General features: G+C 38.4%; 1 protein-coding gene across 4 annotated transcripts in view; it reads left to right on the plus strand.

The window, feature by feature from the left end:
• CTNNA3 (catenin alpha 3) overlaps positions 1-16,488 on the plus strand; it is a 1,852,175-nt gene that overhangs the window by 1,608,952 nt on the left and 226,735 nt on the right. The window lies entirely within an intron of this gene.

Raw genomic sequence — 16,488 nt, forward strand, 5'->3', positions numbered from 1 at the left:
TACTTCAATAAAGGTATTAAAAGATAAGTGTATACAGTTAGAAACTAGTACAAAACAATGAAAAATACGTAATAAAAAATAAAGGAATTAGCCATCAATAACCAGAAAATACGTGTATGGTCATATTTGTAGGTGTATGGGCATGAATGTGTATGAGTGAGTACATATGTTTGCACAAAAAAAGTACCTACGTGTATGTGTACATGTGATATATGTGTGCATGCATATGTATTTATCGAGAACACAGTTACAGATACCTCTGAGACAAACATCTTGCAGGAATGGTTTTCTGAATTCAAAGGCTTAGATCCTTAATCTCATGGGACAGCTCAGTCAGTTGACACCACAAAGTTCATGTTCTGCATCCTAGTGTGGTGAGTACATATGGAATCTTAAAAGCTTGTGAATGGCCGTCAAAAATACAACTACTGGCCTCTACTTATTAGAAGCAAAAGAGAAAGAGAGAAGTCTACAGGGCTAATAGCCTGTACAAGCCACAACCTCTCATTACCCTGATGCCAGAGGAACTAGACTGTGCCTGGCTACCACTACCGGCCATTCTGATCAGGGTCACAATACATGGACCCAGACAGAATGAGAGAAAAACGCAGAACAGCATTCAAATTTTTAAAAAGTCCAGGCTTACTGAACCAGTTAAGACTGGAGGATTTCCTGAGACTGTCGCCCTCAGATACTTTTTAAACCTTGAACTGAAACTATCCTCTTTTAGCAAAATAACAGATTGGCACACAAAATAAAGGATATTACCCGTGGGTATGGGGCCTCATTGAAAGAACCATCTACATGAGACCAAAAGGTCAAAATTTACTTTAAAGCAAAGCTGAGATGATAAGGGGGCAGGGAAACTAGAGCACTGGAAATGGAACAACCAGAATCCAATTATTGAGAATGCTGACACATTGGGAAAAACGTAACTAATGTCACTGAACAACGTGCGTAGAAATTTTTAAATGGGAACCTAATTTGCTGTGTAAAGTTTCACAGAAAACATAATAAAATATTATTTAAAAAATAAACAAGTACAGAAAGTATGAGGACTGAGCTAATAAAGATGAGTGGAATTAAATAATTTTAAAGGGGACTACATAAGACTAAGAGCTTTTTTTTTTAAAGACAAATATATGTGTAATTTGACAAATATCATTAAGGTTAACAAAAGAAAGCCAAAATAAACTATATTAAGGGTTAGGAGGATTATGAAATGACAGTGATCTAGCATTAACTCAAGTATAAACACCCATGGAAGCAGCAGTCAAGAAATCAAAATATTGCATTGGGCAAATTTGCTGCAAAAGACCTCTTTAAAGTGTTAAAAAGCAAAGATGTCACATTGAGGATTAAAGTTCTCCTGACCCAAGCCATAATATTTTCAGTCACCTCATATGTGTGTGAAGGATGGACAATGGGTAAGGAAGACTGAAGAATTAATACAAATTATTGTATTGGTGAAGAATGTTGAATATACCATGGACTGCCAGCAGAATGAACAAATCTCTCTTGGAGGAGCTACATCCAGAATGCTCTTTAGAAGTGAGGATGGCAAGATTTGTTTCACTTACTTTGGACATGTTATCAGGAGGAAGCACTCCCTGGAGAAGGGCATCATGCTTGGGAAGGTAGAGGGTCAGCAAAAAAGAGGAAGATACTCAATGAGATGGATTGACACAGTGCCAACAATGGGCCCAAACATAGCAATGATTGTGAGGACAGGGCAATGTTTCACTCTGGTATACATAAGGTCACTATGAATAGAAACCAATTCTATGACACCTAACAGCAACATTAACTTAAGAAGACTTAGAAATCGTCAAGAAGAAAACTCACAAGCAGGGTTTAAAAAGCCGGTTGCCGTGCAGTTGATTCTGACTCGTAGCGACCCTATAGGATAGAATAGAACTGCCCCAAAAGGTTTTCAGAAAGCACCTGGTGGATTCAAACTGCCGACCTTTTGGTTAGCAGCCAAACACTTAAGCACTATGCCACCAGGGTTTCCAAGCAGAGTTTAGAAAAATGTAGTAAAAATTTACCAGTAAAATATAAATACAAGGAACTTACATTTTTATGGCTTCATTTTTTTGAACATTAAAGCAAAATATGTTATTAATTCCATTTTCTTAAAATGCAAGACCAGTAGAATTGATGACAGCTCAATTCACTTTATGAATAACTATGTTGATAACCTGAAGAATACATAAAAAAAAATGAAAACTATAAACCAGTTTTACTTTCGACTAAAAATGTAAATATTTTAAATAAAGTAAAAGTGCATCAAATATAACAGTTTAATGAGAGTGGGGAAACCCTTGTGGCATAGTGGTTAAGAGCAATGGCTACTAACCAAAAGGTCAGCAGTTCAAATCCACCAGGCGCTCCTTGGAACCTCTGTGGGGCAGTTCTAGTCTGTCCTATAGGGTCGCTAGGAGCTGGAATCAACTTGATAGCAATGGGTTTGGTTTTGGTTTAATAAGAATAGTATTTGTGATTGAGTATACTTTATTCTAAGGAACCCTGGTGATGCAATGGTTAAGCACTCGGTTGGCAGCAAAAACTTTGGTTTTTCCAACCCACCAGCAGCTGCATGGTAGAAAAGGCCTGATGATCTGCTCCTATAAAGATTTCAGCCTAGGAGACTCCATGGAATGGTTCTGTTCTGTCATATTGGGTCACTATGAGTAGGTATCAACTGGACGGCACAGAACAACATTTTATCCCAGAAGAGTAAGAATAGGTCTACACTGGACAAACGGTATAACTGATAGAAACAAGTTAAAGGAGGAAAACATACGCTTATATATAATAGATTCCAGAAAGGAATGTGATTCATTTCAGTACCCATTTCTGTAACCAAACGGCTCAGGTTCTTGTCCTGTCCTATTATCTGATCGAAATAAGACAAACACTAATTGCAAGGGAAACAGAAAGTACAAGTTTATCGTCTGCACGCACAAGAAACAACGTGGGGTCCAGCGACCATAAGACCACGTGCTCCCCATCTGAGGGGGTTGGGCAGCTTTTTATTTCCAATGGCGACCAGGGGTTGGGCTTAGTACCCAGAACTCTCCACCCTTAGCTCTCCCATGTCCACATTTGGAGGTCCGGATGTTAAATCATTTTCCATCCGATGTCCGTGTGATGGGACCCCTCACTTCTCAAATGGACTCAGGTGAAACCATGGGCTGGGAAATATCCTTCTTTCCAGTGACAGTCGGGTCTGGGGTTGGGTGAAGAATGCAAGCTCCTCAATCTGCGCATGCTCCAAGGTCTAGCTTGAGCGGGTCTAGTGGACAGAGCCACGACCTGTTGTGACTTTATGAAAATTGTTGCTTAAAACAAGCTTGCGGCTAGCAAGACAAAGAAAGGAGGTAAAGGGATGTCAATTGGGGGTTTCATTTCTGCTAAAAATGCCAAGAAAAAATGGAATAGGTGGAAACTTACAACCGCTTATCAAAACTTAGCAATATTACAGTAAATGAGCAAGTAATAAAGTGATTTTTATTAGAAATACCAACAATAAAAGGTAATTGTGCTCACAGATCTTATTTAACACTTTTGTAGAAATTTTAAGAAACGCAGTAAGAAATTGACGTTAGAATACAAATTTGATAAAAGAAGCAAACTATATCTTTTTATTGATGATATGTGATTGTGCACCTAAAAAACTCAGGAGTACATTATTAAAAAACTTAAAAAAAAGATACTTTGGTATAGTTTCAGAAATATACTCAATATACAAAATATTAAGTATCTGTATGAAATAAAACTAATATTTCCATTTATATTAGCAATGTCACCCTACCATAAACAGAAATAAATTTAGTAAGATAAAGACATATGAAGAAAATGTCTCAACATAAACTGAATGAGCCAAAATGATACCTACAAAATCAAAAGCAATTCCATGTTCCTGAATGAGAATTCATATTAAATATGTGAATTCTCCCCAAATTGATACTTATCTTTACTATAACTTCAATTTGAATATCATTGAGGAGGTGGTTAACTGCATAAAATGATTTCAGTTAATATATTGAAGAATGACTCTGAGTTCTGCCAAAAATTTATTCTGTAAAATAAGAATAATTACAGGGGATTTTCTGCTTGTTAGGTATTAATAGATATAGAGGTAGATATAAATATACAGATATATCTCTATAGCCCTTGTAGTGCAGGGGTTAAGAGCTCAGCTGCTAACCAAAAGACTGGCAGTTCAAATCCACCAGCTGTTCCTTGGAAACCCTATGGGGCAGTTCTCTTCTGTCCTGTAGGGTGGCTATGAGTCGGAATCGAGTTGACAGCAACGGGTTTGGCTTTTTGGTGTATACATACATATATTTTTTGTTTGATATATTAATATATACCATGTAAGTTTTTATACTTAAAATTATATAGTTTTAGCCCATGGGTAGTGAAATAAATCAGTAAAAGAAAATATAATACATAGAAAAAAATCTGATTATATTTACAGATTATATGATAAAAATATTGCATATTAATTTTAATGGTAAAATTCATTAGTTAATAAATCTAGCTAGCCTATTTAGACATTTACCTGGAAAACAACCAAAAATAAACAGAAGTTATTCCTTATCATATTCAATAATAATCGTAAAATGAATTAAAAACCTAAACATATAATTATATATATAAAATGAACTTGCTTTATATTTAGATAAATCCATATACCTTTCAAATATAATATATATGTATGTGTGTACACACACACACGCACATGAGTTTTTATTTCTAAAATCTATATGATACCAGGGCCCTAGTGGTACAGTAGTTAAAATCTCAGCTGCTAACCAAAAGGTCAGCAGTTCAGATCTACCAGCTGCCCCTTTGAAGCCCTATGGGGCAGTTCTACTCTATCCTGTAGGGTACTGTGAGTCAGAATTGTCTTGACAGCAACCAGTTTTGTTTTTTTTTTTTGCCATAAGATACTATTTTGTAATGTTGTGGTATGATTTTCGTAACCAAGGGAGGAAGTTGAGAGACATAAGGAAAATTAGACATATCTGGCTACATATACATAAAATATAGGCCATAAAAGAACATAACCAGAGTGAGAGGCTAAAAAGAGTTGATGAGGAAAAATGTTTCCTTTATAAATGATAATGTATTAATATCATTAATATATTAAGAGCTCTTAAAAATTAATAAGACAATTCATTAGAAAAGTAGAAATGTAAATTACAGAAAAGGAAAAAAAACATTCAGGCAATAAAGACATGAATTTCAATCTTATTAATGATGAAGAACATATAAAATAACACAATAGGTTACCTTTTGTCAGCTTTTTAAAGAACAAAAACGAAAAAAAAAGAAGTGGTAGCACCCAGTGTCATTGAATACATGAAGATGTGGATTGTGATAGAAAATAAAATGACAGTATCTATTCATATTAAAACTCAAGCCTGAATTCCACTTTTATGAACATATCTTACAGAAATAAAAACAATAGCACATGTAGTTATATATTCAAATATTTTTCTAGTGCTAATTGCATTACCAAAGCAATAACAAAAACAACAAAATTAAACTAAAAGCCTCCTGCCTGACCCTCAAAAAGCTAATGTCTAAAACACCATGGTGCAGTCATTCTATGGAGTATTATGTAGCCTTTAAAAAGAATGAGTGAAAGCTTCATTTGCTGATCTACAGACCAAACCAAAAACCCAAACCCATTATCATCGAGTGCATTCCAGCTCATAGAGACTGTATAGAACAGAGTAGGATTGCCCTGTAGGGTTTCCAAGGCTATAATCTTCATGGAAGCAGAATGCCACATCTTTCTTCCAGAGAGCTGGTGGTGAATTTGATCCACCAACCAGTGTGCCACCAGGGCTAAGAGACATTAAAAAATAGAAAAAATCTGTTGCTGTTGAATATGTTCCAACTCACAATGACCCTATAGGACAGAGTAGAACTACCCCGTAGGGTTTCCAAGGAGCACCTGGTGAATTCAAACTGCCAGCTTTGTGGTTAGCAGCCAGGCCTTTAACCACTGAACCACCAGGGCTCCAAGAGATACTTTACAGATACATAAATCTCCTAAAGGAAATGTGAAAGCTACGCATCAGGCCGGTTACTTCAGGGACTGGGAAAGGAGAAGTGGCAAAATACTGACTTCTTCCTTAATCTTTTAAAAATTTAATTTGTTACAAAGAACATGTATTATAGTTGTACTTTTGTTACTGGGTGGAAACCCTAGGTTCTTACTCCACATGACTCCTACTAACAAAAGAGAGACCAAGGTGGGAGAATAAGAAAGGCACCTTTATTTCATTGTACAAGGAAATGGAGTCAGTTGGAGCTGCTGCTGCTGCCAAGACTGCTTCACACGGGCAAGGAAAACAGTTATTTTTAAGGGGTTTACAATTAGAGAGTTCATACAAGTTACGTCAGCAACTCTCTTAATCATACCAGCAGACGCCAGGACTTTCACAGGGCAAGCCAAGCAAAAGAACTGCAACTCTGATCCCGATTGCCAAGCAATCGTACTGAAAATGGTTAGGCTGCTGAGCAAAGGAACTGCAATTCTGATGCGGATTGCTAGGCTGGCCAAACAGTGGAACTGGAGTGGCAAGGCCAGCCTAGCAAGCTGCAGTGGAATTTTCTGCAGCCTGGGGACCTCTGTATTACTTTAAAAATATAAAAATTTAGGAAAAAAAAAATGAAGACTATTCAGGGTTTGATTATAGTTCATAGATTGATTATCCCTGATTTGTATTGCTTACTGCTAGTAGAGTATTATGGGTAGAATTTTCTAATACTTAGGTGAGATCTATGTCCTTCTATCACTAAAGTTAATTCTTTTCCTGTAAGGACACTCTTCTCCCCACCAAAGATTTAACAAGGGAGGGGCAGATAAATAGTAATTAAAACACAAAACAAATTAACAATAACAAGATCAGTAACAGCAAAATTTAGGAGAGTGTTTATATCCTCAGAGCAAAAAACATCTCTTTCTGACTTTCTAACCTAGCAAAATGTGAGTATTCTTTTGGAAAAGCTGTGACATTATTTCCATGAAACTTCCCTTTACTGCCTCTGCCTCCATCAGATCTAAGCACTAATGTTTTCCTATGTGCCATATTTTTATACAAATAAGCATATGTTATATATATATATATTTTGCCAACCACACCCTCCCCCAGGAGGTATTTTTATAAGCACACTATGCTAATTTTTTATAGCAATCCGTAAAAAAATATTAGCATAGAGCACTTAGGAAAATACCTTGAGAGGGAGAGTACAGCTGGCAAAAAAAAAAAAAAAGTAAATACAAGCATAGTTTGTGTAAAAATACAGGTACTGCTTTAAAAATACTTATGTCATTTATTATCTCTGTGCTCTTTGTCTTTTCCCAGTGTCTGTAATCTTCTCAATGGCCGGACTGTAGTCAGTATTTTTCTAGGTCCTACATTTTTTTTTTTACATGTTGTCAAGAGAGTAAGGGATATTTAATAAATACCTACATGAAACTTTGGAGTCCTTTCTATCAACCAAAATGCCTGTTAATCAATGTGAATTTGATAATATCCTTCTGAAATGTGACTATTTCCCTTTTTTTTTTTTATTATAGTGATATACATACTATACAACTAAAACCAAATCCATTGCTGTCCAGTTGATTCTGACTCATAGTTTTATCATTTTGGATTGATAGTGTTTTATCTTATTTACTAGAGACAGTTGGTACTTCGGGTTTAACTGTCTTCAACTATTTGTAAATGAACTGGGAGGGCCAGTAGTTTAATTTTACCAAGTTGTACATGCATGGACTCCGTGGGACCTAACAACAACCGTAAGACTCGTTAACTTAGATCTCATGAAGTAAGGCTGAGAAATAATATAAAAAACAGCCACTTAGTGAGTGAGCCTAGCTGATAACCACGCATCTATGTCTCATTCTGACTCTGTATTTCTCTATTTTTAGATAAATAAGCAGCAATGTTTATGAAAAATAAAAACACTCATTGAAGAGAGACAAACTTAGAAGGCCTTGAAGGCACATCCCCTTCCCTCCTTGAGTAGTTCAGCAATAAGCTGGCTCAGCAGGTCTGAGTTAGCACAATGAAAAACATGCTGATACCAGCCTTTGAGCCACTGAGGCTACCCCTATTTATAAAGCAATTTCGTCCACCAAGAAGTACTCCTTGTCACGTAGCCATTTAGATGACTCCTGCCCCATTTTCCCTAAAAACAATATAGAGAGACATTTGGGGGCCAGAGTTTCTTTCCTGGAGCCTTCGATGGTGTGTCCAATGCAGCTATGGTCTGCCAAAGCAGACCTCTCTGGGGGCATAACTGCAGCTTCAGGATCCTGTGCCTCTCGGTTCCTTCCATGTCTACAGATTTTCTATACTCCACACTACCGAACCTTTAAATGCTACTTCCATGTCTCTGGATTTTCTATAATTCACCATACTTTACTTTAAGGGGAAACCCTGGTGGCATAGTGGTTAAGTGCTACAGCTGCTAACCAAAGGGTCAGCAGTTCAAATCCGCCAGGCGTTCCTTGGAAACTCTGTGGGGCAGTTCTACTCTGTTCTGTAGGGTCACTATGAGTCGGAATCGACTCGACAGCAACGGATTAGGTTTTTTTTGATTTTTACTTTAAGGAGCCCTAGTGCCATAGTGTAGCCCTGGTGGCACAGTCGTTAAGAGCTATGGCTGCTGACCAGAAAGGTCAGCAGTTCAAATCTACCAGCCACTCCTTGGAAACCCTATGGGGCAGTTCTACTCTGTCCTATAGGTCGCTTTGAGTTGGAATCCACTGGATGGCAATAAGTTTCTTTATTTTTGTTTTACTTTTTTTTTTTTTTTATTAACTTTTATTGAGCTTCAAGTGAACATTTACAAATCAAGTCAGTCTGTCACATATAAGTTTATATACATCTTACTCCTTACTCCCACTTGCTCTCCCCCTAATGAGTCAGCCCTTCCAGTCTCTCCTTTCGTGACAATTTTGCCAGCTTCCAACTCTCTCTATCCTCCCATCCCCCCTCCAGACAGGAGATGCCAACACAGTCTCAAGTGTCCACCTGATATAATTAGCTCACTCTTCATCAGCATCTCTCTCCTACCCACTGTCCAGTCCCTTTCATGTCTGATGAGATGTCTTCAGGGATGGTTCCTGTCCTGTGCCAACAGAAGGTTTGGGGACCGTGACCGCTGGGATTCCTCTAGTCACAGTCAGACCATTAAGTATGTTTTTTTTATGAGAATTTGGGGTCTGCATCCCACTGATCTCCTGCTCCCTCAGGAGTTCTCTATTGTGCTCACTGTCAGGGCAGTCATCGGATGTGGCCGGGCACCAACTAGTTCTTCTGGTCTCAGGATGATGTAGGTCTCTGGTTCACGTGGCCCTTTCTGTCTCTTGGGCTCTTAGTTGTCGTGTGACCTTGGTGTTCTTCATTCTCCTTTGCTCCAGGTGGGTTGAGACCAATTGATGCATCTTAGATGGCCGCTTGTTAGCATTTAAGACCCCAGACGCCACATTTCAAAGTGGGATGCAGAATGTTTTCATAATAGAATTATTTTGCCAATTGACTTAGAAGTCCCCTTAAACCATGGTTCCCAAACCCCTGCCCTTGCTCCGCTGACCTTTGAAGCATTCAGTTTATCCGGGAAACTTCTTTGCTTTTGGTCCAGTCCAATTGAGCTGACCTTCCATGTATTGAGTGTTGTCCTTTCCTTCACCTAAAGCAGTTCTTATCTACTAATTAATCAGTAAAAAACCCTCTCCCTCCCTCCCTCCCTCCCCCCCTCATAACCACAAAAGTATGTGTTCTTCTCAGTTTATACTATTTCTCAAGATCTTATAATAGTGGTCTTATACAATATTTGTCCTTTTGCCTCTGACTGATTTCGCTCAGCATAATGCCTTCCAGGTTCCTCCATGTTATGAAATGTTTCACAGATTCATCACTGTTCTTTATCGATGCGTAGTATTCCATTGTGTGAATATACCACAGTTTATTTACCCATTCATCCGTTGATGGACACCTTGGTTGCTTCCAGCTTTTTGCTATTGTAAACAGAGCTGCAATAAACATGGGTCTGCATATATCTGTTTGTGTGAAGGCTGTAATTTCTCTAGGGTATATTCCGAGGAGTGGGATTTCTGGGTTGTATGGTAGTTCTATTTCTAACTTTTTAAGAAAACACCAGATAGATTTCCAAAGTGGTTGTACCATTTTACAATCCCACCAGCAGTGTGTAAGAGTTCCAATCTCTCCGCAGCCTCTCCAGCATTTACTATTTTGTGTTTTTTGGATTAATGCCAGCCTTGTTGGAGTGAGATGGAATCTCATCGTAGTTTTAATCTGCATTTCTCTAATGGCTAATGATCGGGAGCATTTTCTCATGTATCTGTTAGCTGCCTGAATATCTTCTTTAGTGAAGTGTGTGTTGATTGGGTTGTTTGTCTTTTTGTGGTTGGGTTTTGACAGAATCATGTAGATTTAAGAGATCAGGCGCTGGTCGGAGATGTCATAGCTCAAAATTCTTTCCCAGTCTGTAGGTGGTCTTTTTACTCTTTTGGTGAAGTCTTTAGATGAGCATAGGTGTTTGATTTTTAGGAGCTCCCAGTTATCTGGTTTCTCTTCGTCATTTTTGGTAATTTTTGTATTCTGTTTATGCCTTGTATCAGGGCTCCTAGGGTTGTCCCTATTTTTTCTTCCATGATCTTTATCGTTTTAGTCTTTATGTGTAGGTCTTTGATCCACTTGGAGTTAGTTTTTGTGTGTGGTGTGAGTTATGGGTCCTGTTTCATTTTTTTGCAAATGGATATCCAGTTATGCCAGCACCATTTGTTAAAAAGACTATCTTTTCCCCAATTAACTGAAACTGGGCCTTTGTCAAACATCAGGTGCTCATATGTGGATGGATTTATATCTGGGTTCTCAATTCTGTTCCACTGGTCTATGTGCCTGTTGTACCAAAACCAGGCTGTTTTGACTACTGTGGCTGTATAATAGGTTCTGAAATCAGGTAGAGTGAGGCCTCTCACTTTCTTCTTCTTTTTCAGTAATGCTTTGCTTATCCGAGGCTTCTTTCCCTTCCATATGAAGTTGGTGATTTGTTTCTCTATCACCTTAAAAAATGACATTGGAATTTGGATCGGAAGTGCATTGTATGTATAGATGGCTTTTGGTAGAATAGACATTTTTACTATGTTAAGTCTTCCTATCCATGAGCAAGGTATGTTTTTCCATTTAAGTATGTCCTTTTGAATTTCTTGTAGTAGAGCTTTGTAGTTTTCTTTGTATAGGTCTTGTACATCTCTGGTAAGATTTATTCCTAAGTATTTTATCTTCTTGGTGGCTACTGTGAATGGTATTGATTTGGTTATTTCCTCTTCCATGTTCTTTTTGTTGATGTAGAGGAATCCAAGTGATTTTTGTATGTTTGTCTTATAACCTGAGACTCTGCCAAATTCTTCTATTAGTTTCAGTAGTTTTCTGGAGGATTCCTTAGGGTTTTTGTGTGTATAAGATCATGTCCTCTGCAAATAGAGATAATTTTACTTCCTCCTTGCCAATCCGGATGCCCTTTATTTCTTTGTCTAGCCTAACTGCCCTGGCTAGGACTTCTAGCACGATGTTGAATAAGAGCGGTGATAAAGGGCATCCTTGTCTGGTTCCCGTTCTCAAGGGAAATGCTTTCAGGTTCTCTCCATTTAGAGTGATGTTGGCTGTTCGCTTTGCATAGATGACCTTTATTATGTTGAGAAATTTTCCTTCAATTCCTATTTTGGTGAGAGTTTTTATCATAAAAGGGTGTTGGACTTTGTCAAATGCCTTTTCTGCATCAACTGATAAGATCATATGGTCTTTGTCTTTTGTTTTATTTATGTGATGGATTACATTAATGGTTTTTCTGATATTAAACCAGCCTTGCATACCTGGTATAAATCCCACTTGATCGTGTTGAATTATTTTTTTGATATGTTGTTGAATTCTATTGGCTAGAAATTCATTGAGGATTTTTGCATCTATGTTCATGAGGGATATAGGTCTGTAATTTTCTTTTTTTGTAATGTCTTTACCTGGTTTTGGTATCAGGGAGATGGTAGCTTCATAGAATGAGTTGGGTAGTATTCTGTCATTTTCTGTGCTTTGAAATACCTTTAGTTGTAGTGGTGTTAACTCTTCTTTGAAAGTTTGGTAGAACTCTGCAGTGAAGCCGCCCGGGCCAGGGCTTTTTTTTGTTGGGAGTTTTTTGATTACCGTTTCAATCTCTCTTTTTGTTTTGGGTCTATTTAGTTGTTCTACTTCTGAATGTGTTAGTTTACGTAGGTAGTGTTTTTCCAGGAATTCATCCATTTCTTCTAGGTTTGCAAATTTGTTAGAGTACAATTTTTCGTAATAATCTGATATGATTCTTTTAATTTCAGTTGGTTCTTTTGTGATGTGGCCCTTCTCGTTTCTTATTCGGGTTATTTGTTTCCTTTCCTGTATTGCTTTAGTCAGTCTAGCCAATGGTTTATCAATTTTGTTAATTTTTTCAAAGAACCAGCTTTTGGCTTTTGTTAATTCTTTCAATTGTTTTTCTGTTCTCTAATTCATTTAGTTCAGCTCTGATTTTTATTATTTGTTTTCTTCTGGTGCCTGATGGATTCTTTTGTTGCTCACTTTCTATTTGTTCAAGTTGTCGGGACAGTTCTCTGCTTTTGGCTCTTTCTTCTTTTTGTATGTGTGCATTTATCGATATAAATTGGCTCCTGATCACTGCTTTTGCTGTGTCCCAGAGGTTTTGATAGGAAGTATTTTCATTCTCGTTGCATTCTATGAATTTCCTTATTCCCTCCTTGATGTCTTCTATAACCCAGTCTTTTTTCAGGAGGGTATTGTTCATTTTCCAAGTATTTGATTTCTTTTCCCTAGTTTTTCTGTTATTGATTTCTAGTTTTATTGCTTTGTGGTCTGAGAAGATGCTTTGTAATATTTCGATGTTTTGGATTCTGCAAAGGTTTGTTTTATGACCTAATATGTGGTCTATTCTAGAGAATGTTCCATGTGCACTAGAAAAAAAAGTATACTTTGCAGCAGTTGGGTTGAGAGTTCTGTATAAGTCAATGAGGTCAAGTTGGTTGATTGTTGTAATTAGGTCTTCCGTGTCTCTATTGAGCTTCTTACTGGATGTCCTGTCCTTCTCCAAAAGTGGTGTGTTGAAGTCTCCTACTGTAATTGTGGAGATGTCTATCTCACTTTTCAGTTCTGTTAAAATTTGATTTAGGTATCTTGCAGCCCTGTCATTGGGTGCGTAAATATTTAATATGGTTATGTCTTCCTGATCAATTGTCCCTTTTATCATTATGTAGTGTCCTTCTTTATCCTTTGTGGTGGATTTAAGTCTAAAGTCTATTTTGTCAGAAATTAATATTGCTACTCCTCTTCTTTTTTGCTTATTGTTTGCTTGATATATTTTTTTCCATCCTTTGAGTTTTAGTTTGTTTGTGTCTCTAAGTCTAAGGTGTGTTTCTTGTAGGCAGCATATAGACTTATCGTGTTTCTTTATTCAGTCCGAGACTCTATGTCTCTTAATTGGTGCATTTAGTCCATTTACATTCAGTGTAATTATAGATAAGTGTTTAGTGTTGTCATTTTGATGCCTTTTTATGTGTGTTGTTGATAATTTCATTTTTCCACTTACTTTTTTGTGCTGAGACGTTTTTCTTAGTAAATTGTGAGATCCTCATTTTCGTAGTGTTTGACTTTATGTTTGTTGAGTCGTTACGTTTTTCTTGGTTTTTATCTTGAGTTATGGAGTTGTTGTACTTCTTTGTGGTTACCTTAATATTTACCCCTATTTTTCTAAGTAAAAACCTAACTTGTATTGTTCTATATCGCCTTGTATCACTCTCCATATGGCAGTTCTATGCCACCTGTATTTAGTCCCTCTTTTTGATTATTGTGATCTTTTACATATTGACTTCAGTGATTCCCTGTTATAAGCATTTTTTTTTTAATTAATCTTAATTTGTTTTTGTGATTTCCCTATTTGAGTTGCTATCAGGATGTTCTGTTTTGTGACCTTGTGTTGTGCTGGTATCTGATATTATTGGTTTTCTGACCAAACAATATCCTTTAGTATTTCTTGTAGCTTTGGTTTGGTTTTTGCAAATTCTCTAAGCTTGTGTTTATCTGTAAATATCTTAATTTCGCCTTCATGTTTGAGAGAGAGTTTTGCTGGATATATGATCCTTGGCTGGCAGTTTTTCTCCTTCAGTGCTCTGTATATGTCATCCCATTGCCTTCTTGCCTGCATGGTTTCTGCTGAGTAGTCTGAACTTATTCTTATTGATTCTCCCTTGAAGGAGACCTTTCTTTTCTCCCTGGCTGCTTTTAAAATTTTTTCTTTATCTTTGGTTTTGGCAAGTTTGATGATAATATGTCTTGGTGTTTTTCTTTTTGGATCAGTCTTAAATGGGGTTCGATGAGCATCTTGGATAGCTATCCTTTCGTCTTTCATGATGTCAAGGAAGTTTTCTGTCAGGAGATCTTCAACTATCTGTGTTTTCTGTCCTCCCTCCCTGTGCTGGAACTCCAATCACACACAAGTTATCCTTCTTGATAGAGTCCCACATGATTCTTTGGGTGTCTTCATTTTTTTAAATTCTTTTATCTGATTTTTTTTCAGCTGTGTTGGTGTTAATTCCCTGGTCCTCCAGATGTCCCAGTCTGCATTCTAATTGCTCGAGTCTGCTCCTCTGACTTCCTGTTTAGTTGTCTAATTCTGTAATTTTATTGTTAATCTTTTGGATTTCTACATGCTGTCTCTCTATGGATTCTTGCAACTTATTAATTTTTCCACTATGTTCTTGAATAATCTTTTTGAGTTCTTCAACAGTTTTATCAGTGTGTTCCTTGGCTTTTTCTGCATTTATCCTAATTTCATTTGGGATATATTTAAGCATTCTGTAAATTAGTTTTTTATATTCTGTATCTGATAATTCCAGGATTGTATCTTCATTTGGGAAAGATTTTGATTCTTTTGTTTGGGGGGTTGGAGAAGCTGTCATGGTCTGCTTCTTTATGTGGTTTGATATCGACTGCTGTCTCCGAGCCATCACTGGGAAACTTGTTTTTCCAGAAAATCCGCTAAAAAAAAAATGCAGTCAGATCCCTATCAGAACTGCCTTTGGATTATAACCGCCACCTTGTTCCCTGTAAGGATGAAAGTCCGAGATTTGGATCATATATGCTTGGCTGTAGCTGGTTCTGTGTTTTTAGTCCAATTAGGGATGGATTTTTTGTCCCTAGGTTTTTTGTGGTTCCTTTTTTTCTCTCAGGCTGGAAGAGTGGGTTAGGAAAAGACCAAAAGAAAAAAAAAAGGGGGGGATGCAAAGCCGCTGTGGAGCCGGAGCCATTCTCCCTCTGGCTCAGGAAATTCCAATGTTAATGAAGCCGCCTGGGGAGGGTGGGGGATGGATCAGAGAGATAGGAGAGTAGCACCTCGGAATATAGCCAGAGTTGCTTGTCTTGCTTGGAATGACTGTTTTATCTGAGATTCCCGAGAGGCGTGTCGCCTATGTGTGCTGGCTGTGTGGAGATTGCCCCCGGGGGTCTGGCCCGCTGAAGCCATGGTCAGATCCTCCGCTGCCAATCCGAAGCCCAGCGTCAAGGTTCCCCTGCTGGGACGCTGCACTCCCGGCTCCAAAATCAGTCGCTGCCTCCCGGGGACTTCTTGTCCCACCAGCCGTGTCGCCACGCCGCTCCCACGGACCGGCTGGGCCCCCTCCCGGGGTTAGTTCAGGGGAGTAGAGCTGCGGCCCATGCTTGTGCCGTGACAGTGCCCAGTCAAAAGCCCGGTGCCAAGGTTCCCCAGCTGGGACACTGCACTCCTGGCTCCAAAACCAGTCACTGCCTCCCGGGGAGTTCTCCCACCAGCCGCGTTGCCACGCCACCCGCGTGGACTGGCTGGACCCCCTCCCGGGTTCAGTTCAGGGGGTTAGGGCTGCGCCCCTTGTTTGCACCATGGCAAGATTTATGAGTTCAGCTCCCCTGGGCCCAGAAGCCCGGCGCCAAGGTTACCTGACTGGGACGCTGGCTCCAGGCTTGGAAAACAGTCGCTACTTCCCCATATTTGTTTGTTTTCCATCTCTAAATCTGTGTTTGTTGTTCACGGTTCGTAGATTGTTATGTATGTGATCGATTCACTTGTTTTTCCAAGTCTTTGTTGCAAGAGGGATCCGAGGTAGCGTCTACCTAGTCCGCCATCTTGGCCCTGCCTGCTGTTTTACCTTTTAAAAGCTACTTCTCTGTCTGCAATTTTCTATAACCTATCCTCTTTTACCTTAACGGGGTGTGGGACTGGACTGTGTCCTTTTCTACTCTTTGTGTGGACAGTGGCCTTTGAAGGGAAAACCAAGTGCTAGAGCTAGAGAACAGAATTTACAGATTTTAGATTCCCAAACAGCGTGTGGATGGACTTCAGGGAGGTCAAAAAGCTATCATT

Source organism: Elephas maximus, chromosome 16, assembly GCF_024166365.1.
Source record: "Elephas maximus indicus isolate mEleMax1 chromosome 16, mEleMax1 primary haplotype, whole genome shotgun sequence".
Lineage (NCBI taxonomy): Eukaryota > Metazoa > Chordata > Mammalia > Proboscidea > Elephantidae > Elephas > Elephas maximus.